At 44.3% G+C, this 26,174-nt stretch overlaps 1 pseudogene; it reads left to right on the top strand.

Moving 5' to 3' along the window:
* Window positions 1–17,239, top strand: part of LOC138849780 (eukaryotic translation initiation factor 2 subunit 3-like) — a 67,927-nt pseudogene extending 50,688 nt beyond the window's left edge.
* Window positions 17,240–26,174: the final 8,935 nt, after the last annotated feature.

Raw genomic sequence — 26,174 nt, forward strand, 5'->3', positions numbered from 1 at the left:
GACTTGATTAGCCCTTCTCCTGACTGTTGAGGAACAACTTTCTATTTTATTCCTTTTAGTGTTTTGTTGTTGTTGTTGTTGTTCTACTTAATACCATTGGTTGAACTCTTTGATTAATACACAATTATTCTGAATGGGACTGATCTTACAAGTTCCTTTTCAGCCATGGCATTCTGCATATAGAAAGGCGATTTTTTTTTTTAAAAGATTTATTTATTTATTTGAAAGTGAGAGTTACACAGAGAGGAGATGCAGAGAGAGAGAGAGAGAAAGAGAGAGAGGGGTCTTTCATTCACTGGTTACTCCTCAATTGGCTGCAATGGCCAGAGCTGCACCAACCTGAAGCCAGGAGCCAGGAGTTTCTTTCGGGTCTCCCACGTGGGAGCAGGGGCCCAAGGATTTGGGCCATCCTCTACTGCTTTCCCAGGCCATAGCAGAGAGCTGGATCATAAGTGGAGCTGCTGGGACTCGAACTGGCATCCATATGGGATCCCAGCACTGCAGGTGCTGGCTTTACCTGCTATGCCACAGTACTGGCCCCTATTGATTTTTTGTATTAATTTTATATGCTGCAACTTAACCAAACTCTCTTATGAGTTCCAACAGTCTCTTAGTGGAGTCTTTTGGCTCCCCTATATTCAGAATCATGTCATCTACAAATAGGCATAATTTGACTTCCTCCTTTTAAATGTGTACCCGTTTGATTTCTTTTTCTTGCCTAGTGGCTCTGGCTAAATCTTCCAGGACTATATTGAATGGTAATGATGAAAGTAGGCATCCTTGTCTGGTTGCCCTTGTCAGATCTTAGTGAAAAGGCTTCCAAATTTTCCTCATTCACTATGATGCTGGTTGTGGGCTTGTAGTATAACACCTTGATTGTGTTTAGGAATGCTCCTCCAATACCCAATTTGCTTAAGGTTTTTTCATAATAGGATGTTGTACTTTGTCAAATGATTTCTCTACAGTTATTAATACAATAATATGGTTTTTATTCTTCAATTTGTTGTCGCTCCCCGTCTTCGTGGAGGAACGACACAGGACCCTGCGCTGTTCTTTTGTCTGCTCGGCCCTCCCCGGGTTTGCTGCTGGTTCTTCCCGGGTTGGCTACTGTCCCTTCCACCTCCATGGAAGGGCGGTTCCCCCTGCCGCTTTCCCCACTTCCGCGGGGGAGTGGCACACCGCCGGCCGGCTCTCTTGGGGGCTGCACAGGTGTTCCTCTTAGATGGATGTTCCTGGTGCATGTTGTCTCTCTCCTCCTTTATAGTCCTCTTCCACCAATCCCAACTCTGCTACCCACACACCGAGTACGCTGCTCTCCTCCAATCAGGAGCAGGTCCTGCTGTTTATTGGTTGAACTGGAGGCAGCTGTGTAGAAGCTGTTTCTCCCTTCTCAGTGCCATATTGTGGGAGAGCAGATGCATAGAATAAGTCTTAATTCCAGTAACTTAGTCTAGTCCGAGTTGCTCCCCACAATTTGTAGTCTTCAATGTCATGTATCACATTTTAAAATTTGCATGTGTTGAAACCTCCCTGCATACCAGGGATAAATCACTTGGTCTGGGTGAATGATCTTTCTGATGTGTTGTTGGATTTGATTAGCTAGCATTTTGTTGAGGAATTTTGCATTCATGTTCCTCAGTGATATTGGTCTATAGTTCTCTTTCTTTGTTGTGTCTTTCTCTGGTTTTGGAATTAAGGCAATGCTGGCTTCATAGAAAGAATTTGGGAGCATTTCATCTCTTTCAATTGTTTTGAATAGTTTGAGAAGAATTGGGATTAACTTTTCTTTAAAAGTTTGGTAGAATTCAGCAGTGAAGCCATCTGGTCCTGGGCTTTTCTTTGTTGGGAGAGTATTTAATACTCATTCAATCTCCCTCTTGTTTATTGGTCTGTTTAGGTTTTCTATGTCTTCATGACTCAATTTTGGTAGATTGCATATGCTCAGGAATCTATCCATTTCTTCTAGATTTTTTTCAATTTGTTGGCATATAGCTGTTCGTAGAAATTTCTGATTTTTAAAAATTTTTGTGGTATCTGTCATTACATCTCCTTTTTCATCTCTGATTTTATTAATTTGTGTCTTCCCTTTTTTTTTTGGCTAATTGGGCCAATTGAGTGTCAATATTTATTTTTTCTAAAAAAACAGCTCTCCATTTCGCTGATCTTTTGCATTATTTTTGTTTAAATTTTTGTTATTTCTTCTATAATTTGTATCCCTTATTTCCTCCTACTAATTTTGTGTTTGGTCTTTCGTTATTTTTTTTCCAGGTCCTTGAGATGCATTCATAGTTCATTTTCTTGATGCCTTTCCAATTTCTTGAGGTAGGTGCTACTTGTTATTAGCTTCCCTCTTAATATTGCTTTTGCTATATCCCATAAGTTTTTTAAGATTTATTTTATTTATTTGAAAGGCAGAGTTACAGAGAGGGAGAGGCAGAGAGAGAGAAAGAGGCCTTCCATCTGCTGGTTCACTCCCCAAATGGCTGCAACAGCTGGACCTGGGCAGGTCCAAAGCCAGGAGCCAGGAGTATCCTTCGGGTCTCCCAAGTGGATGCAGGGACCCAAGAACTTGGGCCATCTTCTACTGCCTTCCCAGGCTATAGCAGGGAGCTAGATCAGAAATGGAGCAGCCAGGACTTGAGTGAGCTCCCATATGGGATGCTGGCACTGCAGGCAGCAGCTTTACCAGCTATGCCACAATGCCAGCCCAATCCCATAAATTTTGATATGTTGTATTGTCATCTTCATTCATTTCCAGGAATTTTCTGATTTCCCTATGACCCACTGTTCATTCAGGAGTAGGTTCAGTCTCCATGTGTCTGTATATCCCCTGAGATTCTTGAGTTGCTTATTTCATTTTTTTTAAATGACGCTTTATTTTTTTTTTATTTGACAGATAGAGTTAGACAGTGAGAGAGAGAGAGAGAGAGAGAGAGAGAGAGAGAGAGAAAGGTCTTCCTTCTGTTGGTTCACCCCCCAAATGGCTGCCATGGCCGGAGCTACGCTGATTGAAGACAGGAGCCAGGTGCTTTTTCCTGGTCTCCCATGCGGGTACAGGGGCCCAAGCACTTGGGCCATCCTCCACTGCTTTCCCCGGGCCACAGAAGAGAGCTGGGGCTGGCGCCGTGGCTCAATAGGCTAATCCTCCGCCTTGCGGCACCGGCACACCAGGTTCTAGTCCCCGTCGGGGTGCCAGATTCTGTCCCGGTTGCCCCTCTTCCAGGCCAGCTCTCTGCTGTGGCCAGGGAGTGCAGTGGAGGATGGCCCAAGTGCTTGGGCCCTGCACCCCATGGGAGACCAGGATAAGTACCTGGCTCCTGCCATCAGATCAGCATGGTGTACCGGCCACAGTGCGCCGGCCGCGGCAGCCATTGGAAGGTGAACCAATGACAAAGGAAGACATTTCTCTCTGTCTCTCTCTCCTCTCTCACTGTCCACTCTGTCAAAAAAAAAAAAAAAAAAAAAAAAAGAGCTGGACTGGAAGAGGAGCAACTGGGACTAGAACCTGGCACCCATATGGGATGCTGGCACCACAGGCGGAGGATTAACCTAGTGAGCCACGGCAACAGCCCCGAGTTGTTTATTTCTAGCTTATTTCCATTGTGGTCAGAAAAGATGCATTGTATGATTTCAATTGTTTTGAATTTTCTCAGACTAGCTTTATGGCCTAGTTTATAGTCTGTCCTAGAGAAAGTTCCATGTACCGATGACAAGAATGTGTATTTTTCAACTATGGGTTGAAATGTTCTACAGATATCAGTTAGGTCTATTTGGTCCATAGTGTTGATTAGCTTATTTATTTGTTGATTTTCTGTCTAATTCATCTGTCCATTGATAAAAGTGGGGCACTGAAGTCCCCCATTACTATTGTATTGGAGTCTATGTCTCCCTATAGATCAATTAACATTTGTTTTAAATAGCCAGTCACCCTGGAATTGCATGCACATACATTTATTATGGTCACATCTTCCTGTTGAATTAATTCCTTAATCAATACATAGTTCCCCTCTTTGTCTTTTTTTTTTGGAACAATTTTTGTGTTAAATTATATTTTGTCTGATATTAGGATGGCTACACCTGTTTATTTTTGCTTTCCATTAGCATGGAATATCTTTTTTCATCCTTTTACTTTCAGTCTACATGTATCTTTGATAGTGAGGTGTGTTTGAATCCTTTGATTCTAATGTATGTTAAAAATAACTCAAAAAATAAAAAGTAAAAAAAAAGGCAATGTGAGGGTCCTTACAGTGACACACATACACAGAAATTTCCCACATTTAAGTTAAAAGTATTTAAGGAAAAATAATTCTCAACCATTCTTCCTTTAACTAACTAGAAAATGCCCTTAGGGATGTTTATGGTTTTTGTCTTTATTTGGATTCTACTTGAGATTAATTGTGGCTAGTCCCACACCTTTCACAAACCGGTTTTTATGTTAACCTAAGCTACTTCACAACCCATTAGCAGTGAGTGCCATTAGCAGTTATATTACCTCTTTGACTACTCATGCTGAACTCATGTGTAATAACAATGAGGTAGCCTATTAGGAGAAATTCATCTTATACAGCATGACTGAAAAACACTTCTAAGGTTTCCCCAAGTGATATAAAATGCTCCAAAAGTTATAACAAGAGAACATCCAATCTCCCCAAATGACTCTAGCTGTCAGTAGCTTTATTTTCAATACCAATGGTTGGAAAGTAATGTACTCTTAACCAAGTTTCAAACTGTATTTATTGGTACTCATTTGCACAGCCTAAGAGATATTTATTTGAAATGACATGAAATTGGGATTTCGATACTCCTGATTTAAATCTTCTCTTTGGATAGAACATTTCTGATATAGCAAGAGTCAAAAATATGTATTGTAAATCTGCTGATTGTCATTTATTTGGCAAAACTACTGCTAGGGACTGTGAGAGGATATGAAAGTTAAAAAAAAATTTGTGGCTGGCATTGTGCCACAGCAGATTAAGCTCCTGCATACTATGCCGGCATCCCATATGGCACCTGTTCAAGTCCTGGTTGCTCCACTTCAGATGCATCTCCTTGCTAATGTGGCTGAGAAAGCAGCAGAAGACTGCCTATATCCCTGGGCCTCCGCTCCCATGTGGGAGACCTCGATGGAGTTCTAGACTCCTGGCTTTTGCCTGGCACAACCCTGACTGTTGTAGCCATTTGGGAAGTGAACCAGTGGATGGATGATTCTTTTTTTCTCTCTCTGTCTCTCCCTCTGTAACTCTAACTTTCAAATAAAATAAGTAAATCTTAAAAAAAATTTTTTTTTCAAGCAACATGCAGTATACTGATAGCACAACAGATACTTATTGGATACATCCCTTACACAAATAGCCCTAATAAGTTATTTTCCTATTCACTGACACAGAGGTGGGACAAACCAAACAGCTGTCAGATTAAGAATGCTGCTGTAACCATCAAGTATATCCATTTTCTAGATGGTTCAGGCCATGCACCTGCTTTCTACCCCCTCCTCCCCTTTTTTTAAGTGGAAAGAATATCCACTCTTTTCTCCCTTAGGCTGAAAGAAGGGCAGGTGGGGAAAGCAACAATAATTTAGCCGAAGGTCAACTACGGTCCCCTGCTAATGGCTCTGGCTCCTCCCAGCACCAATTGCCTGAGAATAGGAAATCAGCACAAGCTCTTTCTGTGATCAGGAGGTAAAAGCTGGGATGCTGGTGAGGGAGATGTGCTACTTATTGTCTTTTTCCCTTTGAAGAAAAATAATTACTCTGTTTAAGTGACACACTTCAGAGCTCATCAGTTTGAAGGATGGTTGGATACAGCCCAGTAGAACTGATCATCTGTACAAACATCTCCTGCTGCTGAGTCACCCCCAGCCTTTTCCCCCTTGCTTCTCTCTCCTGTCTCTGCCACAAAATATGGATGGCAGGAGCATCAAGGTAGACATGCTGTAGGTGGATCTCTAGCAAGATGGACAACCTGTAGCTGGACAACATGTCGTATCAAGCTGGACAACCTCTAGCTTCCAGTGCTTGTTAGAATGATCAGCAGTGACTGAGTTCTGTTGACAGGTAGGGCCAAGCATGGGGATTGTGCCCCAAGACTGATGTCCTGTCTGATCCAGTCTGTTCTTCTGGATGGAACAGAGCAATGTGACCAGCAGCACCTGCACTAACTTAGACAATGAAAACTCCCTGGAGCATGTCATAGGAGCCTCTCACTTCCCAGCAACAACAGGAAGTGAGTTAAGGGAACAATGATAATGAGAGGAATGCCCTTCCACCTACTAAACACTTACACACAGGTAATCCCACCTTTCAATTGGACCTTTCCTCTGGGTCAAATCAGATTATTGTGCACTTTAAGAATGAAGACACAGACTTTCTGAGAGAGGTTAAGGGGAGGTAAAAGGTTATATGAAGGTCAGAACTAGGAGTTGATTCACACCTCCTCTTGGAAGATGGGAATGTGCTCAGTACTTGAAAACATGAGCTCCTGATGGGATTGCTGTTTTTTTTTTTTAATACATTTTTGGAAACTTTTCCTTTACTAATGATACACAATCACTATGGTAGACAGTAGATCTTCAGTGGGTGAGAATGTAGGGACTGTCACTGTGTTTTTGTCCTTCTGTGGCGTGCTGAGAAGCAAGGACTACTTATATTATCTATCACTTATCTTTTAGGAAATAGTTGGTTAGCAACTTAAGACAGTCTTTCAGTCTTTCTTCTCTGTTTATTAAATACAATTGAGTGAACCAGCAGATGGAAGATCTCTGTCTCTCCCCTTCTCTCTGCAACTCTGCCTTTCAAACTAATAAATAAATCTTAAAAAAGAAAATAAATACAATTGATCGAGTTTACTCGACTTGAAAATTTAATAACAACAAGCTGCTCAGTGTATTTGTTCCTTGGCTTTAGTTTAGATGTGAAAGACTGTAAAAGTTGCCTCAATTAAAGATGCAGACTCAGTAGCAAAGTAAAATAACTTACAAAATTTATTAAAATTACTATGGAAATAATGTATCCAGGAAAAAATACTGACAATTGTAGAGACACTTAATTTGGGAAGTCACTCAACTTTTTTGTACCCTAGCAGGAACAGATAATGAAATGGTCTTATTAAGCCCTCTAGTTCCAATATTTGATCTAAAGCTTGCACCCAGCACAGTGTCTGGTCCAAATGAAGCATTACATCAACATACATTCCCCAATTCGCTTGACCTAACCATCTCACAATGTGTACCTATATAAAAAATCATGCTGTACATCATAAATGAGAGTGCATACAATTTTTGTCAACTATACCTTACTAATATGCAGGTACATTCACTGAGTGGTAACTAAATGTGCTGGATTTTCCTTTAGGCACTTGCTCCATCATCATTAATAATTTCACAACAGCCTTACAAAAATCCTTAAAGGCTTTAGCATATAGGTAATATACATTCTGTATCCATTTTTTGTTTGGACTATGAAGTGAAAAGTATTCAGATCATCAAATGATGTAAAATGGACAAATAGCCTTTGACAGTAAGATTTTAATTTAAGGAAAAACTAATTTCTCTGCAGACTTTATTCTTATGGAGAATTTCTCAATGTTCTCATTTTCTTCTTTTCTACCAATCACTGCTGTTGGATGCCAGTAATGTGCTCCCTCAGGTAAAACACGACGGCTCTATTGCGCCCCCTGGTGAGAAGTGTTTGTTTCATCACAATTCTGAATGGCCCAGGCTATCTTCATTTTGCTTTGAAATGTTGAGCTTTTCATAACATCACGTCAATATAGCCACAACAGAAAAGCAATAAAACCATATTCAGAGGTGCCTTAACCTCTGAGCTTCTCTCTTCCATCACCAAGCCAATCCCAGTCTATTTATAAGACCCCAAAACACTTAAAGATACATATTGAGTAATTATGAATGCCATTACAAAGGTGGTATATGGCATGATACCCAGTCATTTTTCTGAACTCATAACTTAGTTGTCTTATCCAGGTCCTAGGACAGAATCAAACATAATCTCATTATACCCACGCAGGACAATTTTAGAAGACATTCTTTCTTGAAGATACTAAGCCAGCCCACGAACATCACAGACTGTGTAAAATATGTTCATTTTTATTCTGATGTGATAGTCCCTGTTATAGGCCATTTTGTTACTTTAGATTTGTTGCTCCCTGTAGTGGTATTATCCAGTTGGTGATTTGATTTCCTTTTGTTCTCACATCCCCAAATGGACTACAAATATAATCAGTGCCTATCACATGAATGAGCAGTGTTCTAAAAGCTTATATATAGCTTTAGTCATTTGGAACTCAAAATAAATTTTCCCCCAGAAACTAAGAAATGACAATTAGTTTCTAAGGGTAACCTCTAAATCAATTTAACCCATACTGAACTGAAATAGATTATTAATAGTACCATTTCTGGGGCTGGTGCTGTGGCACAGCTAGCCAATTCACCACCTGCAGCACTGGAATTCCATATGGGTGCCAGTTCCAGCTGCTCCACTTTCAACCCAGCTTCCTGTTAATGCACGTGGGGAAACAGTGGAAGATGGTCCAAGTGCTTGGGATGCTGCGCCCACGTGGAAGAGCAGGAAGGAGTCTGTGGCCCCAGCATTCAGCATGGCCTAACCCCAGTTCTTGTGGCCATTTGGGGAGTGAACCAGCAGGTGGGAAATATCCCCCCCCCTTCCTCTCTGACTCTTTCAAATAAATAAATAAATGTTTAAAAAGTACCATTTCTAGTATACTTGGATTCTATGAATTTATTTCTCTGGAGGAAATGAACTCTGAGGTTTGCCTTAGGATGTTCAGAACTACACCTGCTCTCTCTTGAAAGTCGACCCAGCTTCTGCGTGGGCGCTCTAATGGTCTGCTTGGAGTGACTAGGGAGATTCACCCTGGGGAGGGTGTGTGTGTAGGGTGAAGAAAAAAGGGGAGAATTTGTGTCCTTTTCCCAAATCACTACCCCTGTCCCTGTCCTACCATATGTCAAGAACTCTCAGTATTACATGATGCTTTTCACTAATGAGCACATACATACTTCAACTGAAAGATGCTACAGCATCAAGTGTGCTTTCAGGGACTCTCCTTGGGTGTGTGATAAAAAACAGGACTCACAGAAAGTCTGAGAAAGCATGTCCCACCCGCACTCACTCACCAGCAGACACGCATTGATCCCTGTGATATTACAGCTGTGCTGCCAAGCCCCGGGAAATGGAAGATACAGGGATGAGAAAGATAGCATCCCTGTCCAGGGGGCCTCCATTCTGAAGAGCAGGAGTGACGGGGATGTCAACAGATGCTGACGTAGAGGTAAGGAGGCACGCTAGAAAGCATGAGGACACACAGTCTCAAACAACTCTAAAGGGCTCCGAGTACAACGAGGGGCATACAATAAACATGGTCAGAAATTAGATCAGAATCAAGGGGTTCGTGCTTCAGATGTCACACAGGAAACAGGAAGTCACAGGGAAACAGAGTACGGTTTTTCCTTGGAACGGCCCCTCACGATTCTCAGACACAAAGGTGACATGGAAGACAACGTGGGGATATTCTGGCATGGAACATAAGTAGCATAAATTCAAGAGAAAGGGAGAGGGAGAGGGAAAGGGAGAAGGAGAGGGGGAGAGAGAGAGGGAGAGGGGGAGAGAGAGAGGGACAGGGGGAGAGAGAGAGGGAGAGGGGGAGAGAGAGAGGGAGAGAGAGAGAGAGAGGGAGGGAGGGAGAGAGAGAGAGAGGGAGAGGGGGAGAGAGAGAGGGAGAGAGAGAGAGAGGGAGGGAGAGAGAGAGAGGGAGGGAGAGAGAGAGAGGGAGGGAGGGAGAGGGGGAGAGAGGGAGAGGAGGAGAGAGAGGGAGAGGGGGAGAGAGAGAGGGAGAGAGAGAGAGAGAGGGAGGGAGAGAGAGAGAGGGAGAGGGAAAGGAGGAGAGAGAGAGGGAGAGGGGGAGAGAGAGAGGGAGAGAGAGAGAGAGAGAGGGAGGGAGAGAGAGAGAGGGAGAGGGAGAGTGAGAGGGAGAGAGTTCTTAGCCATACTAGGTTAACATACGTGTCTATCTCTGCTACCTGACCAAATCTCTCTGAAAAGGCAATAATAAAAACACTAGACACACACCCAAGGGCGAAGGGACAATGTGAGAGCAGACAAAAGCTATTGATTAGGTTTTGGAAACATGGGTAGTTGAAGACAGGGAGGAGAAAGCTTAGCAGAGAACAGTATCCCAACATTCAAACCTAACAGGAAAGGGCCACTCAGGAGCCATGTGCTTCACGAATGGAACCCCAGAAAGTTTTGGGAATTGGAGGCAACTGGTAGCAGTGGGAAGTACCTGGAGCTGAAGCAGAACCAGTAGCTAGCTGGTGTGAGGTGTTAAGGTGTAAGGTGTAAGGTGTGAGGTGTAAGGTGTAAGGTGCAAGGTGTTGAGCCACCAGCTTGTTACCAAGGCACCTCTCTTTGGCCCCCCAGCAGAAACAGGGGGGAAGGCTCTCAGAGGCTCCGACTGCGGAGCAGACTCGGTCATGAATACCTAGGAGTTGGGGGAAAAGGACGTTTTCCTGGCCTCCCCGCCTACGCCCCATTTGCTTCTCAGAATGCTGTTAGGGAGCCTTCTGACCCCAGGCTGGAGAGAGGAGATGATTTTTCTCAGGGAAAACTGATCAGCAAAAGGAGTTTTTGAGGGAGCTGACAAATATCTGGGATCTTCCAGAGCAACGTCCAGGTCCCCAGGCCAGACATACATTCATTCGTGCACAAACAGCTTCTGACTGGCATTTAATATTTCACTTGTACACAGGGTGTGGGGAGCAACTGGGAGCAACTCGGACTAGACTAAGTTACTGGAATTAAGACTTATTCTATGCATCTGCTCTCCCACAATATGGCGCTGAGAAGGGAGAAACAGCTTCTACACAGCTGCCTCCAGTTCAACCAATAAACTGTAGGACCTGCTCCTGATTGGAGGAGAGCAGCGTACTTGGCGTGTGGGTAGCAGAGTTGGGATTGGTGGAAGAGGACTATAAGGAGGAGAGAGACAACATGCACCAGGAACATCTAAGGGGAACATCTATCTGAAGGAACACCTGTGCAGCCCCCGAGAGAGCCGGCCGGCGGTGTGCCGCTCCCCTGCGGAAGTGGGGAAAGTGGCTAGGGGGAACCGCCCTTCCACGGAGGTGGAAGGGACGGTAGCCAACCCGGGAAGAACCAGCAGCAAACCCGGGGAGGGCCGAGCAGACAGAAGAACAACGCAGGGTCCTGTGTCGTTCCTCCACGAAGAGGGGGAGCGACATAATGGTGCCGTGACTCGGATATGAAGCCTAGGCAGGGCCTAGTGTCGCTCCTCCATGAAGAGGGGGAGCGACATAATGGTGCCGTGACTCGGATATGAAGCCTAAGCAAGGTTTAGTGTCGTTCCTCCATGAAGAGGGGGAGCGACACAGGGATGGGTTGTCAAGGTTTGTGGGACTTTGTGAGAAAACTCCAAACCCTACGATAGGACTCTTAGGAAGCAGATAATTCTGGTATCAGAAAAAAGTTCCACTATCATTAGTGTCCTCATGAAGTTAAGGGAAGAAAACATTCATTTAAAAAGAAAGGAAAAGGGGCAGGTGCTATGGCAAGTAAAGCTGCTGCCTATAGTGCTGGCCTCCCTTATGGGCCCTGGTTTGCGTCCTGGCTGCTCCACTTCTGATCTGGCTTCCTACTAATGTACCTGGGAGAGCAGCAGAAGACAGTCCAAGTTCTTGGGGCCTTGCACCCACATGGGAGAATGGAAAGAAGCTCCTAGCTTCTGGCTTTGGATTGACCCTGCACTGGCCATTGTGGCCGTTTGGGGAGTGAACCAGCAGATGGAATATCTCTCTCTCCCTCTCTGCCTCTGCCTCTTCCTCTCTCTGACGCTGCCCTTAAAATAAATAAATAAATAAATAAATAAATAAATAAATCTTACAAAAAGTCAAAACAAAAGTTAAAAAAAAGAACAAACACAAAGAGGAGAACTTGGAAAACAATAATGGGGCCTTAGAAATCAAAGAAGTTCAGGGGCTGGCACTGTGGCATAGAGGGTAAGGCTGCCACCTGCAGTGCCAGCATCCCATATGGCCACCGATTCGAGTCCCGGCTGCTCCACTTCTGATCCAGCTCTCTGTTATGGCCTGGGAAAGCAGTAGAAGATGGCCCCAGCCCTTGGGCCCCTGTACCCACGTGGGAGACCAGGAAGAGGCTCCTGGCTCCTGGCTTTGGATTGGTGCAGCACTGGCCATTGCAGCCAACTGGGGAGTGAACCAGCAAATGGAAGACCTCTCTCTCTCTCTGCCTCTCCTTCTCTCTCTGTGTAACTCTGACTTCCAAATAAATAAATATATCTTAAAAAAAAGAAGTTAAAGTACTAATAAAAACTTAAAAAAAATTCCAGTAGAAAAGTGGGAAGAGAAAACTTAGTATAGCTTCCACAAAGTGAAACAAAAAGACCAACAAGATAGAAAAGATGGGAGAAGAGATAAGAAAACTTGAAACCATATATCAAATATGATCATATCTAATAACAGGATTTTCAAAAGCCAGATAACAGAGAGGAAGGAATTTATCAAAAAATAATAAATACTGTAGGAAAACTCCAAGAATGCATGAAGAAGAGGAACTTACAGATCAAAAAGGTCCACAATGTGCCCAGTGTAATAAATAAAAAAGGCATTTCATTGTAAAATTTTAAAGTTCATCACCCACAGGGAGCTGGGCATCAGAATGGCCTTCAAGAACAATATCACTCGAAAGGTTAAAACAACAGAGCCAAGCCTTCAGTGATTCTTAGAGAAATGATTTGTCTTTGAGAATAAATACTGATCAAATGTGATCATCAAAAAAGTGATTTTAGATGGAAAAAAGTCACAATTTGCCCTCCTTGAAATCAGTATCAGGAAGCTGCTGAAGAATGCGCTCCACCAAAACGCGGTAGTGAATCAACTAAGAGAAAGGTCTGGGGCCTGGGAGAGCAGGAATCCAAGGAGGTAAGAAGGGAGCTCGCTCCCAGAGTGACAGAGTCGGAAGCTGCCAGAGCAAAGACTGCAGGTTCCAGGAAAAGAACCAAGAGCCAGAAGGAATGTTTCCAAAGAAAAACGTGAAAGTTATTCGTCCAGTGATTTGCCAACCTGGGAAGGATTTTTAAGGTTCTTTCTGAAAAATTAGGGCCAAATTCTTAATGGGTAGTAAGCAAACAATGTAAACAAACATGCAAAGTGAACAGACCATGGAAATTATTCACTCCAGAGATAACCAAACCTTGAACAAGAAATGAGATAAAATTACAGTAAACTACATGATTCAGCTGTGAATACCACTTAGGCAATTATAAGCATGTAACAATACAATGTTGAGCAAATAAAAATGATAATTAGCATCATTAGAAGTATGGGGGAAAGAACAGCGTGTGTAAGACATTGAGACTGGGTAAGAAAGCCAGTAAATAATGTCTATAATCTAACAATGAAGACATGCCACTTAAACATGAAATGCACCCATAAGGGAGTCCGTAGCTACAGGGATTGAAAGTGGTTGTCTCTGAAGGGAGGGAAGTTAGAAATGAGGAGGGATGAGAGTGGAGAATACCGTTTTTCTTTATTAGGTCACTAGTATTCCTTCTCTGTTGAAAGCGCCTACAAGCATTGCTTGGCTAAATGTTAACAACTAAATGAAAAGAGCCACATTAGCAATGTGGAAAGTACTTATGGTACCAAATGCACACAACAAAAGATTGTACCAATTCTATGACCATTAACTATATAAAAGGAGCCTTTAAACCTAAAAATAGTTGTTTCTTTTCTAACTACAGTGCCATTTACAATGGACCATTTGGAGCCCTTGGTGAGGAGCTGTCACTTTGAAACTACTGCAAGTTTATACAAGCAACGTTGAGGAGTGACTGACTCCATCACACTTTGATGACCCAGTGTTGGCAAGAGAACAGGTCACACTTGTATTTTATTAAATTCATGATATAAATGCTCAGTGCTATGTATTTGAAACAGTACAATATATAATTTAATTATTGTTAGTTTTGACTAAAGTAAATAAAATTCTACAAGTTCTCTGCTAAATATGAGCTGCTTTATAATAAAACAAAATCATTAAAGTATAGTAAATACAGATGCTTTTACTGTTTTTTTTTTTTATTTTACAGGTAGAGTCATAGACAGTGAGAGAGAGAGACAGAGAGAAAGATCTTCCTTCTGTTGGCTCACTCCCCAAATGGCTGCAACAGCCAGCGCTGTGCTGATCCGAAGCCAGGAGTCAGGTGCCTCCTCCTGATGTCCCATGCGGGTGCAGGAGCCCAAACACCTGGGCCATCCTCCACCGCACTCCTGGGCCACAGCAGAGAGCTGGACTGGAAGAGGAGCAACCGGGACTAGAACCTGGCACCCATATGGGATGCTGGCGCCGCAGGCAGAGTATTAACAAAGTGAGCCATGGCGCCAGCCCCTTACTGTTTTTTTTTTTTTAAAGAGTTATTTATTTATTTGATATATTTCTAGAGACAGAGGGAGAAAGAGAGAGAGAGAGAGAGAGAATTTTTCATCTGCTCGTTCACCTTCTAGGTGACTGCAACAGCTGGGACTGGGCCAGGCTGAAGCCTGGAGCCAGGGGCTTCATCTAGACCTCCTATCTGGGTGTCAGGGGCCCAAGTACTTGGACCATATTCCACTGCTTTTCTCAAGCCATTAGTAGGGAGCTGGATCAGAAATGGAACAGCTGGGACACAACCTGTGCTCATACAGGATGCCAGCATTGCAGGTAGCAGCTTTACCCACTACGCCACAGTGCCAGGAAGAATCAGCAGCTATGCAAAGGAGGGGAGGGAAGCAGCCCTGGACTGAGGGAGTGGAGGGCTGTGACGGTGTCTCAGCAGAGCCTCAGCCTCCCAGAGGGTAGGTCTGAAAGGAGGATGGCCCTGTTAGGTGGGATGTTGCCCGCTAAGAGCAAGCAGGCTGCAGCTTTAATGTCCCCAGTCAAGCATCAGAAATAGCTCCCAGAAGGAGGTGCTACCATGTTCTACTGGCTCTCAGCAGAGAAAGTTGCCAACAATTCTTGGTGGCCCTGGAGCCATCTGTCAACAGCACAACTGCAGCTGTCATTCCCAAGGGGGGGGGGCGATGTGAGCATCCACTTTGTCTTGTTTCCCTGGCTAGAAACCCCAGAGACATTTTCAAATCATGCTATATTGGCCAACTGTTTGCTACTAAATTGAAATACCTGGCTGGAGCTGGGCCAATCCGAAGTCAGGAGCCAGGAGCTTCCTCCGGATCTCCCATGCGAGTGCAGGGGCCCGAGCACTTGGGCCATCTTCCTCTGCTTTCCCATGCACATTAGCAGGGAGCGGGATGGGAAGTGGAACAGCCATGTCTCAAACTGACACCCATACAGGATGCTGCTGGTGCAGGCTGCAGCTTTGTCCGCTACACCACAGTGCCAGTCCCTCCAGCAGTTCCTAGGTGAGCTATAGGGTCCATGGTTCTCCCTCTTTCACAAATCATTGGCAGATTATTTATGATACTGAGTCCTGGCTTTGGCCATATTATATTTTAGTTAAAGAATTGGAATTTGTTTAGTGTTTCAAGATATGTTAGTTTCTGGTTCCTCTGTCTGGTTTTCAGGGTCCTTAAAGTCACAATTCCCAGCCAAGTGCTACCTCACATGGATGTGCTCCCCATGGCTCTCCAACCCTCTGGTCATTCAGGAGAGCCATTGACCCTATACATGCCACCTCAGAGCTGTGCCATTTCTGGACTGTTCTTCATCTTCATCCATACCCATCTGTTCTGCTTGCTCATTAAAATTAAGCTTAAGGGAGGTTGGGATGATGCTGGGGCAGCCACATCTTTGTTAGGATCTGGCTGCATTGGATGTTTCTCAGTTGACTCCACTGTCACGAGAAATTACTAACAGGCTAGCCACCATTAACATAGCTACCATTAGTCATGTTGCTCATGGGAAACCCACAGTTGGGAAAGCTATTTCTGGCATTCACACTGTCAGGTTCAAAAATGAACTGGAAAGAAATAGTACTATCCAGCATGGCTATGTGAATGCTAAGGTGCTAGTGGAGGAAGATGATGCTGCAGTATTCGATGGAGAAAATCCTGAAACAGTCTCTCGTGGACATCAAGGATAACTATACATACATTTGATTATGTACGCACTCCAGTCAGCTAGACAAGTTTCTTTTTCTGTCTGTCCCGGTCATGATACTTGGACGGCTACTATGCTGAATGGTGTAGCAGTGATGGAAACAGCTCCTCTGTTGATAGATGGTAATGAATCTTGTCCTCAACCTCAGACATCTGAACACCTAGATGCCACAGAAATTATGAAACTGAAACATATTTTGATTCTACAAAACAAAATGGATTTGATAAAAAAATCAGGCTAAAGAAGAGTGTGAAAGATCCTTGCATTTGTGCAAGGCACAGTGGCAGAAGGAACTCCCTTATCCCAATTTCTGCTCAGTTGAACTACAATATTGAAGTGGTCTATGAGTATATATAGTAAAGAAAATTCCAGTACCTCCAAGAGGCTTCACTTCAGATCTCTGGTTTATTAGGTCATTTGATATTAGCAAACTTGGCTATGAGGTTGATGTCCTTAAAGGGATTGTAGCTGGTGGTAGTATTTTAAAAGGAGTTTTAAAGGTGGGCCAGGAAAGAGAAATTGGACCTGGTATTGTTTCCAAAGATAATGATGCAAAACTCATGTATAAACCAATCTTTTCAAAAATTCCATCATTGTTTTGCAAAACACAATGATTTTCAGTATGCTGCTCTAGACAGTCTTACTGGCTAGCATTGGAATAAAAGTTGACCCTGCTTTGTGCTGAACTGACAGAAGGGTGGGGCAGGTGCTCAGTGCAGTTGGCGCTTTGCCAGAGAGCCTCACAGAACTGGAAATTTCTAATTTTCTACATAGATGGCTTCTAGGTGTATGTACAGAAGGAGATAAAAAACAGCGAAGGCACAAAAGCTACCCAAGGATGGAGTGTGAGTGGTGAACGTAGATCCCTGTCTACAGGAGGGAGAGTCAGAGCAGTCAAGGCAGACTCAGGATTCTCACTAATCCTGTGTGCACAGAAGCAGGAGAAAAAAATTGCCCTTGGGCAAGGAGTCGAGAAACACTGGCATTTAATTGGTTGGGGTCAGATAAGAAGAGGGGTGACCATCAGGCCAACTGTGGATGACGACGGAGAAAGCACAGTTAAATACTACATTTGAATGAAGTCAGAATTTCTCTTAGTAACTTAGGGGCATATTTTTGAATTAAAACCAAGGAATAAATTTCATAGTTCATTACTTTAATAGAAGTGTTCAGGTTATTCTTTTCTTGTGACAAAAATTTAACCTCTACTACTTAAACAGCAATCTTTAATAAAGAGCAAAATTGGCATATTGATGGTTTAATGTACAACTTAGCAGAAGTTGATTACTGGCTAACATGTCCAGATTTGTGCATCATCGCCGCATTCGAAAGAAAGTGCTTGTTCCAACTGGTCTTTAGTGTATCACACATACCACTTTATCTGCTTCAAATAGTTTTCTTCTTAGTTTTTCACACAAACACCAACACTCAGCTTAAGTTCTACCCTTCTCATCAAATAGTCATTGTCATTGGCTCTCTCTGGAGGCTTCAGAGGGCCTCCACGGCCTCCTTTCAGCAAATCACTGTTTGATGAGCTTTTCTGTCTTAGGGATGGTTGTGTGCCATTTAAATGACATTTCAGTCAATGGTGGACCACACAAATGATGATGGTCCTGTTAGATTATATCACGTAGTTTTATTGTAGACACCTTCATCTGCGTAAGAACTCTCTAAGATGCTTGCACGATGATGAAATTGCCTAACAATTTCTCAGGATGTATTCTCATCAGCAAGTGGTGCACGACTGTCCTCAGCACATAAAGAGGCACACTGAACTTCTCTTCCACGTAGCAAAAATGCCTCTGTGTGGATAAAAGCAACTTGGGCTCAAATACCAGACCCCCATTTTTTGGTCATGTGACTGTTGACCAATTGTATGATCTCTCCCAGCTTCAATTTCAACATTTGGAAATTGGAAATTGTAGTTTCGATTTCATAGCTTTGTGGTGAGAAGGGGGAGGGGGGTAGGGGGTAGGGGGGGAGAGAGGGAGAGGGAGAGGGAGAGGGAGAGGGAGAGGGAGAGGGAGAGAGAGAGAGAGAGACGTATGTTTAAGTAGTTGTTATCATGCCTGCTGTGTAGTAAGGATTCAACACATCTAGCCAGTTGTAACCAATTGTAAGCCAATTGTAACTCTGTGGAAAAAGTCCAGACCACTTTTATCTAAGACACTTACTTAGGAGTAGGGTGCTGGTGCCCTGAGCCAGGCCACACAGTTAGGCAGTAGTTCTGCCTCCAGGCAATGAAGCCTCCTGTTTTGAAACACTTTCTTGATGAAAGCAATCTGATTTAAGACTTAATGAGAAGTTGCTTCTGCTTCCCAGCATTTGCAAATAGTCCCATTTTGACTGTAAAAGCCACCGTTTAGCTCATGCCCCTTTCCCTGTAATTTCTAACCTCTTGGCAATTGCAGCCTTCTGCAACATTTTTTTTTTTTTTGGACCATGCTAGAAAAACCTTGTAAGTAAACAAAGGACTCAGTAATTTATAATGGACAGGAAACTCAGGAATATGGAGAGACTAATCGCTGAATTAAAATAAAGCATGAGCGAGGAGACTCCGGTTATCATTTGGTGAGGGCATGGTGGAATGAGCCAGCTGTGAACAAAAGGATGCAGAGCTCAGGTGTCCACGCTCATAAGATGGAGCAGAGTTCATGGCTCAGTGCACACGTCACTCCAGCTTCGTTCCCCACTCTCCCCCCCCGCCACGTGTGATGCAAAGATTTGCATGAGGACTTGCTTTGAAGACCCCATGAGAAGACAGACTACATGGAGAAGGGGATGTGGGGCTAGGTCTTTGGAGCAGCACCCAGGGCAACAGCTTGTCCACCAGCTTCCTCGCACACCTGTAAATGCCTCCTTCTCAAACTTCTTTCTAAAATTAAGATTTCTGATTTCACTTAAATAAAGTTGAATTTATTCTTATTTTCTTATTAAAATTTTAAATAAACATCTTAAAACATTTATATGAAAGGTGGACACATACACACCCAGAAAGAGAGGGAGACGGAGGGGGAGGGGGAGGGGGAGGGGGAGGGAGAGGGGGAGAGAGATGCTTCTGTCTGCTGTTTCACTCCCCAACTGCCCACAACAGCTGGCTCTGGGCAGAGGGTAAAGCTTGGACCCAGGAACTCAGTTCAGGCTTCCCGTATGATGGCAGGACTCCAATAACTTGAGCCATCACCTGCTGCAATAGTAGAAAGCTGGAGTCAGGAGCCGGAGCCAGGAATTGAACTCAGGCAGTCTAAAGCGAGACACAAGCATCTTAATCGCCAGGTGGCATTTCTGCTCCTAATTTTTATGTAAGCTTTTCAGGTGCCACTTAACTTTCAGGAGATACTGACTTTCCTGGGTCAGTCTGGCAATTCAGCTTTTCTTCCATAAGTTTCTCTTTGCCATAGGATTCTGAATATATGTGAAATTTAGACTATTTACATATACTTCACTGGAAATGATTTAACTATAAAAGGACTAGGAAACAATGAATGCCAATCTAGTTGGGGCTAGCAAGTGGCTTCAGTTGGTGCTGCCTGCCGGGGGACACCTTGTCCCACACACTTGCTGTAGGAGCCCAGTCTTCGAGGCAGGCTGCCTGGCACCCTGGTCATGTGAGGACTATATGGGGGCTGGGATGATGGCTTTAGAAAAACTTGAACCATGTCTTAAAGGTATGTTCTTATTACTTATTTGAGAGGCAGAAAGAGAAAGAGAGAGGTGGGTTCACTCTCCAAATACCTGCAACAACTGGTGCTAGGCTGAGGCCAAAGCTGGGAATCAGGAACTCAGTCCAAGTCTCCCATGTGGGCAGCAGGAAACCAATTACTTGAACCATCATCTGCTACCTGCTAGGGTCTGTGCTGGCAGGAGGTTGGAGTCAGCTGGAGCCAGGTACCAAACTCAGAGACTCCAATATGAGAGGCAGGTGCCTTTTTAACATCTTAACCACTAGGCAAAGCACTCACCTTTTATTCTTCTTAAAAAACCTAAATGGAGGGGCCGGCACCATGGCACACTAGGTTAATCCTCCGCCTGTGGTGCCAGCATCCTATATGGGTGCCGGGTTCTAGTCCTGGTTGCTCCTCTTCCAATCCAGCTCTCTGCTGTGGCCCAGAAGGGCAGTGGAGGGTGGCCCAAGTGCTTTGGCCCCTGCACCCGTGTGGGAGACTGGGAGGAAGCTCCTGGCTTTGGATTGGCGTAGCTCTGGCCGTTACGGCCATTTGGGGAGTGAACCAATGGAAGGAAGACCTTTCTCTCTCTCTCTCTCTCTCTCACTGTTTATAACTCTACCTGTCAAATAAATAAAAATCTATCAAAAAAACCTAAATGGATGTAAAGAATTAAGTATGTGAGGTGATGGGTGTGTTAATTAGCCTGATTCAGTCATTTTACAATGTATACACGTGTCATAATGCCATATTGTATCCCATATCCCATATATAATGTGTTTATCAGTTCAAGTAAAATGTAAAAATCAATCAATATATGGAAGCAGTGGCTGGAGAAGGCCCAGGGTAAGAAGTTTCCCTCAGGAGGACATGCCGGAGGTCTGCCTGCAGCCCTGGGAGGAGGGGTGGGGGTGGGGCAGTGTGGGTTGTGATGCCCCAGCTTTGGGGACCCCTTGCTTGCTCAAGCTGAGTGTACAAGGTTGGAAGGAATCAGGTACCCTGGGTGGAGATGAATGGAGGCTGTGTGGGGAGCGAGGGTTCCTTCCCACTTGGGTGATAGCAGCAACCACGTTGGGACAGTTCTGTGAGTGTTTTGGTAACTCTGAGGGGAGCACCTGTCACCAGCACCCCTGCTGTGCTGTGGGTCCCCTGATTTGACTGAATGAAGCTCATTTTGTAGGCTCTTGTGACAGTCACTTAAAACTAAGTTGACATTGCCATTTCCGATCTGGTTTTCTGCCCAGAGGCTGTTCATATTTTCAAATGATGTGGGGAATTCCCATTTCCAAAAAATGCTGACAATATTCTGGATTAAAATGGGGCCAGCGCTGTAGCTCAGTGGGGTAAGCTGCCACCTATGATAGCAGCATTCCATATGGGAGCACCAGTTCAAGTCCTGGATGCCCTGCTTCTGGTCCAGCTCCCTATTAATGTGCCTGGGAAGGCAGCAGAAGGTAGCACAAGTGCTTGGGTCTCTGCCATCCATGTAGGAGACCAGCATGGAGATCCTGATTCCTAGCTTTGGCCTGGGCCATCTCTGACCCAGCCCTAACCACTGCAGCCATTTGGGGAGTGAACCAGCAGATGGAAGATTTCTTTCTCTCTATCTCTCCCTCTCTATCACTCTGCCTTTTAGATAAATAAAATAAGCATTAAAAAAAGATCCCAGGGCCGGCGCCTTGGCACAGTAGGTTAATCCTCCACCTGTGGCGCTGGCATCCCATATGGGCGCTGGTTCTAGTCCCAGTTGCCCCTCTTCCAATCCAGCTCTCTGCTATGGCCTGGGAAGGCAGTGGAAGATGGCCCACATCCTTGGGCACCTGCCTCCACATGGGAGACCAGGAAGAAGCACCTGTCTCCTGGTTTCAGATCAGCACAGCTCCGGCCATTGCGTCCATCTGGGGAGTGAACCAATGGAAGGAAGACCCTTCTCTCTGTCTCTCCCTCTCACTGTCTATAACTCTACCTGTCAAATAAATACATAAAATCTTTTTAAAAATATCCAATTTGTGCAGCACATAAAGTGGTTTAAATATTTTTTATTTACACCCCAATTTGATTTTGCAATTTTGCTCTCCAACAGTATCTTAGAAAACATCCTCAGAAATTATTGTTTTATTATTCACAATAATCAAAACATGAAAACAACCCAAATATCAATCAAGAAATGAGTGGGTCAACCCAGAGAGGCATACACATACAATGGAATCAGAAAGGACTGAAAAGCTGCAGTGTGGATAAGCCTTGAAAATACTACGTGAATGAAAGAAGCCAGACAGAGGAGTCCACCTACTGTGTGGTCTCCTTTAGACAAAATAGCCAGCCACGGTCAACTCACAGGGACGGATCATGGACAGGTCTTGCCAGGAGTGGAGGAGGAAGGACGGGGAGTACTTCCTGAATGTGTGTGGGTTTTACCTTGGGCTGATGGAGATGCTTTAGGCTTGATAGAGGTGGAGGTTATACAACATTGTGAGTGCCGTTGAGCTGCTCCCTGAAAAATCTTCAACTTTCAGTAACAAGAAAGGACCCCAGTTAAACCAACCAAACAAACCAGTCATGAAGGGAAGAGGACAACCTGCCTGAATACAAAGGACAGAGAGCAACCCCTTCCCAACGGCTGTCATCTCTTTAGTCGTTCATTCATTCAATAACTGCTTATCAAACTTAAATTTGTTTCCTGTTTTCCTTCTCTGAACTCAGCAAATCAGTATCTCTGCATGTCTTAATCGTCATCTTGGTCAACTTGTGGCTTAACCACCTGTGGTCCTCACCATCTTTCCCTTTGCATCTCCCTGCTCTCTCCTGTCACTCACATACATAATACAAAATACAGATACAGACACACACACAAATCCCTGGACCACAGAAACATCCCCTATATTCCCATTCTTCTGAAAAAGTACCCAGTGTTGAGAGCTCTGATTACAATTCTGTTTCTCAAAGCATCACCCACACCTGCTCTGTAGCATCTAATGCAGCACTGCTGGGGCCCAGCTCTGGCCTGATCCCCAGCGCCGTGGACTCCAGGCTGCACCCTGCCCAGGAACATGGGGGCTCATCAGCTTCAGGCAAAAAGGAATTACCAGGTATTTTTTTTCCTCCACCCTCCATAATAAGAGCAAACTTGCTTGCACAGTGCCATTTTCCAATATCACAAAACTCACCTTGAAAGGTAACTAGGATGTTAATAGAGGATGCCAGTTGTAAAAGAAAAAAGGCAAAAGGGCTTCTGTACAGGGTGGAGCAGGTGACCGTGAGCCATGCTGCACTGAGTGAACATTCTGTCACTGTGAAAAGGGAGATTTTCCTATCATTGGCTTTGGTAATGAAGTGACAGGAATGTGACAATCTTGCCTTTTCTTTATGTCTGTTGTACTTACACGGAGATCAATGCTGGTGAATTATATTTTATTTGTGGCTCGCATACTAAGACCCCATGAATTATTTATTTTTGTTCGGGTTGTGTCATCTCCTAGCATTTTACTTCAATGTGTTCGCCGGTGATCTGCTAATTTTGATTTTAAAGGGGGAGCCTGGCCAGAATCTCATTTACTCCACAACCTGAGCTGACTCTGAATCATACTGCATCCTTCGGGTCTGGTTTTGAAATCACGGGCTGGGCTGTTCCTTCCAGCCTGACTCTGTTTTTCCCCAGCTCAGCTTTATGCTGGTGCGATTTGTGAATTGTAAACAACAATCATTTTTTAATGTTCTTAGGGAGATGCTTTGGCTGCATTTCAAGCCTTTTATGTATTCTCCTCATGATGTTATCTGTAATTAAGCTGTAGATAATTAGCATTTCCCTCAAAATCAGTATCTCCCTATCTCTTCCCCTTGTTTGTTACAGAACATTAAATTAAATTCAATATGGCTTCCACTGTGTCTTCGTCCCTGATCCTGAAGGTCAACCAGGTTTTCATTCTTTTTCTTTTGTAAGTAAATAATAAAAAAGGAGTACAGTCTTCAGATAGCCTTTCATCCAGTAGTCAAAGTCCGTGTTTGAGATCAGACAGAGATTGTTTTCATGCGGCTCTGCTCTCCCATTGGCATCCAAGCCCTTCCCCAAAGCCTTCTCCACCGAGCACCGACTGAAGGCAGCAGCAGGTGAAAAGATGCATCTCAGATCTGGATGCGCCCCAGCTACACGCAGGAGCAGCCTGGCTCAGAGGCAGTTCTCTGAGTGGGAGAAGTGGCAGGATGCTGTGCTATGCTAGGAAACAGCTCACACAAACCATTTCCCCATTACCTTGTTATCACAGCTATTAGGAAATAGAAGCTTTGCTTTAAATCTAGATGGCACATATCTCTGTAGGAATTCCAACTCTTACAGATCCATGGCTCCTCTATGTTCTTGTAGATGAGGAAGAATTGTGGTGTGTGCAGATTTGTCTCAAGCAGGTGGGAGAGAAGGAGAAAGCCGAAGCCTTGACATTGAAGCTGGAGGACAAATCCTTTTTATACTTTTCTTGAAGAATTAGAGCTCATGACAGTAATAACAAGTAACATTCCCTGGAGATAGCGGTCTTGTCTAAAATCAACTGAAGACCGCACAGTGATCCTGGAGACCATACCCCATTCTGCTACTAGATACGGGTGATCAAACCAAGTATTCAAAGACAGGGATGCTGCCCACTGGACAGATCACTCTGTAAGGGAGACTATGGTAAAAATTCTCCAAACATCTCCAAAAGGCAGAGGATTATCTTTCCAAGAGCAGTTGGATGTAATTATTAAAAGAAGGTAACAAACAAGCTTAGTACAACAGGAAATGAATTCAAGCTGATCTAGTCACACAAAGTAAATAGTGAATCATATTTACCAGAGAAGAAGTCTAAACCCTTGATATTTAAAGATGGCAGGTGGGGTTCTTAATGCCTCATTACAATTGTAAATGGGCAATGACACCAAATCATTCTTCTAAAGAGAGTTACGGCTACTTTCCACGTCTCTGGACACAATCAGAAAGATTGCGATTGACAGTGAAATAGCAAATCCAACCGTCATTATTACTAATGCTCTTCAGTGGTGTGAATCTCTTACACGTAATCACTTGGTGAATATTTCTGCCTCACAGGGGCAGGTGTTGTGATGTAGCTGGGTACTGCCGCCACTTGCAACACTGGCATTCCATATTGGAGTTTGAGTTTGAGTCCTGGCTGCTCTGTTTCTGATCCAGCTCGCTGTTAATGCACCTGGGAAGGCAGCTGATGATGGCCCAAGGACTTGTGCCGCTGCAACCCTCATGATAGACCCAGGTGGAGTTTCTGGCTCCTGGCTTTGGCCAGGGCCATTTGAATAGTAAACCAGTGGATAGAAGATCAATTTCTCTCTCTCTGCTGCTGTCTTATCCTCGATGTCACTCTTTAAGTAATATTTTGAAATATATATATTAAATATACATATATATGTTTCTGCCTTACAGTACAGAATGATCTGGGTAATATATGCAGCAGGATATATGTGTCCCCCCAGAACTCATACATTGAAATCCTATCCCCAGGGTGATGTTACTAAGAAGTGGGGCCTTTGAGAAACGGTTAGAACATGAGGGTAGAGCCCTCACAAATGGTATCAGTGTCTTTTTAAAAAATTTCCATGTATTTGAAGGCAGAGAGAGAGAGAGAGAGAGAGATCTTCTATCTGCTAGTCCATTCCCCAAATGACCTCAAGGAGAAGGATAGGCCAGGCCAAAGCCAGAAGCCTGGCACTTCATCCGAGTTTCCCACATGGGTGGCAGGGCCCGAGTACTTAGGCCATCCTCTGCTGCTTTCCCAGGTGCATTAGCAGGGAGCTGGATTGGAAGCGGCACAGTGGGAACTCGAACTGGTGCTCCAATGCGTGCTGGTGTTGCTTAGCTCAGTGCCTACAACCCTGGCCCAGGGGTAGTGTCTACAAAAGAGGCCACCGAGACTTCCCTTGCCCCTTCCATCATGTGGCATCAGAGAGAGGAGATTGTGGTCTGGGAAGCAGGAAGTGCACGGAACCTGTTGGCACCTTGATCTTGAAGTTCCCAGCCCCCAGCACTGTGAGAAACAAATGTGTGTTGTTTATAAGCTACCCAGGCTCTCATCCTTGCTATAGCAGCCTGCTGTATTGATACTGGACTTTAAAACTCCCAAATCAAAAGATAATGGTACTAAGAGGGTCCAGGAGGGGGGCCCAGTGGGAGGTCCTTAGGTCGCTAGGGGAGTGCCCCAGAAGTCACTTCTCACAAGAGGGTCGGTGATGAAAGTCCGAGTCCTGCCCAGTTTCTCCCTGCCTCCTGGCTCACATGCACTTGTCCTGCACCTGCCACCACTGTCATCCACTGCCCTCATCAGCCCCAGATCACAGTGGCTGTCCA

Source organism: Oryctolagus cuniculus, chromosome 5, assembly GCF_051225735.1.
Source record: "Oryctolagus cuniculus isolate XC-2025 breed Fujian yellow rabbit chromosome 5, ASM5122573v1, whole genome shotgun sequence".
Lineage (NCBI taxonomy): Eukaryota > Metazoa > Chordata > Mammalia > Lagomorpha > Leporidae > Oryctolagus > Oryctolagus cuniculus.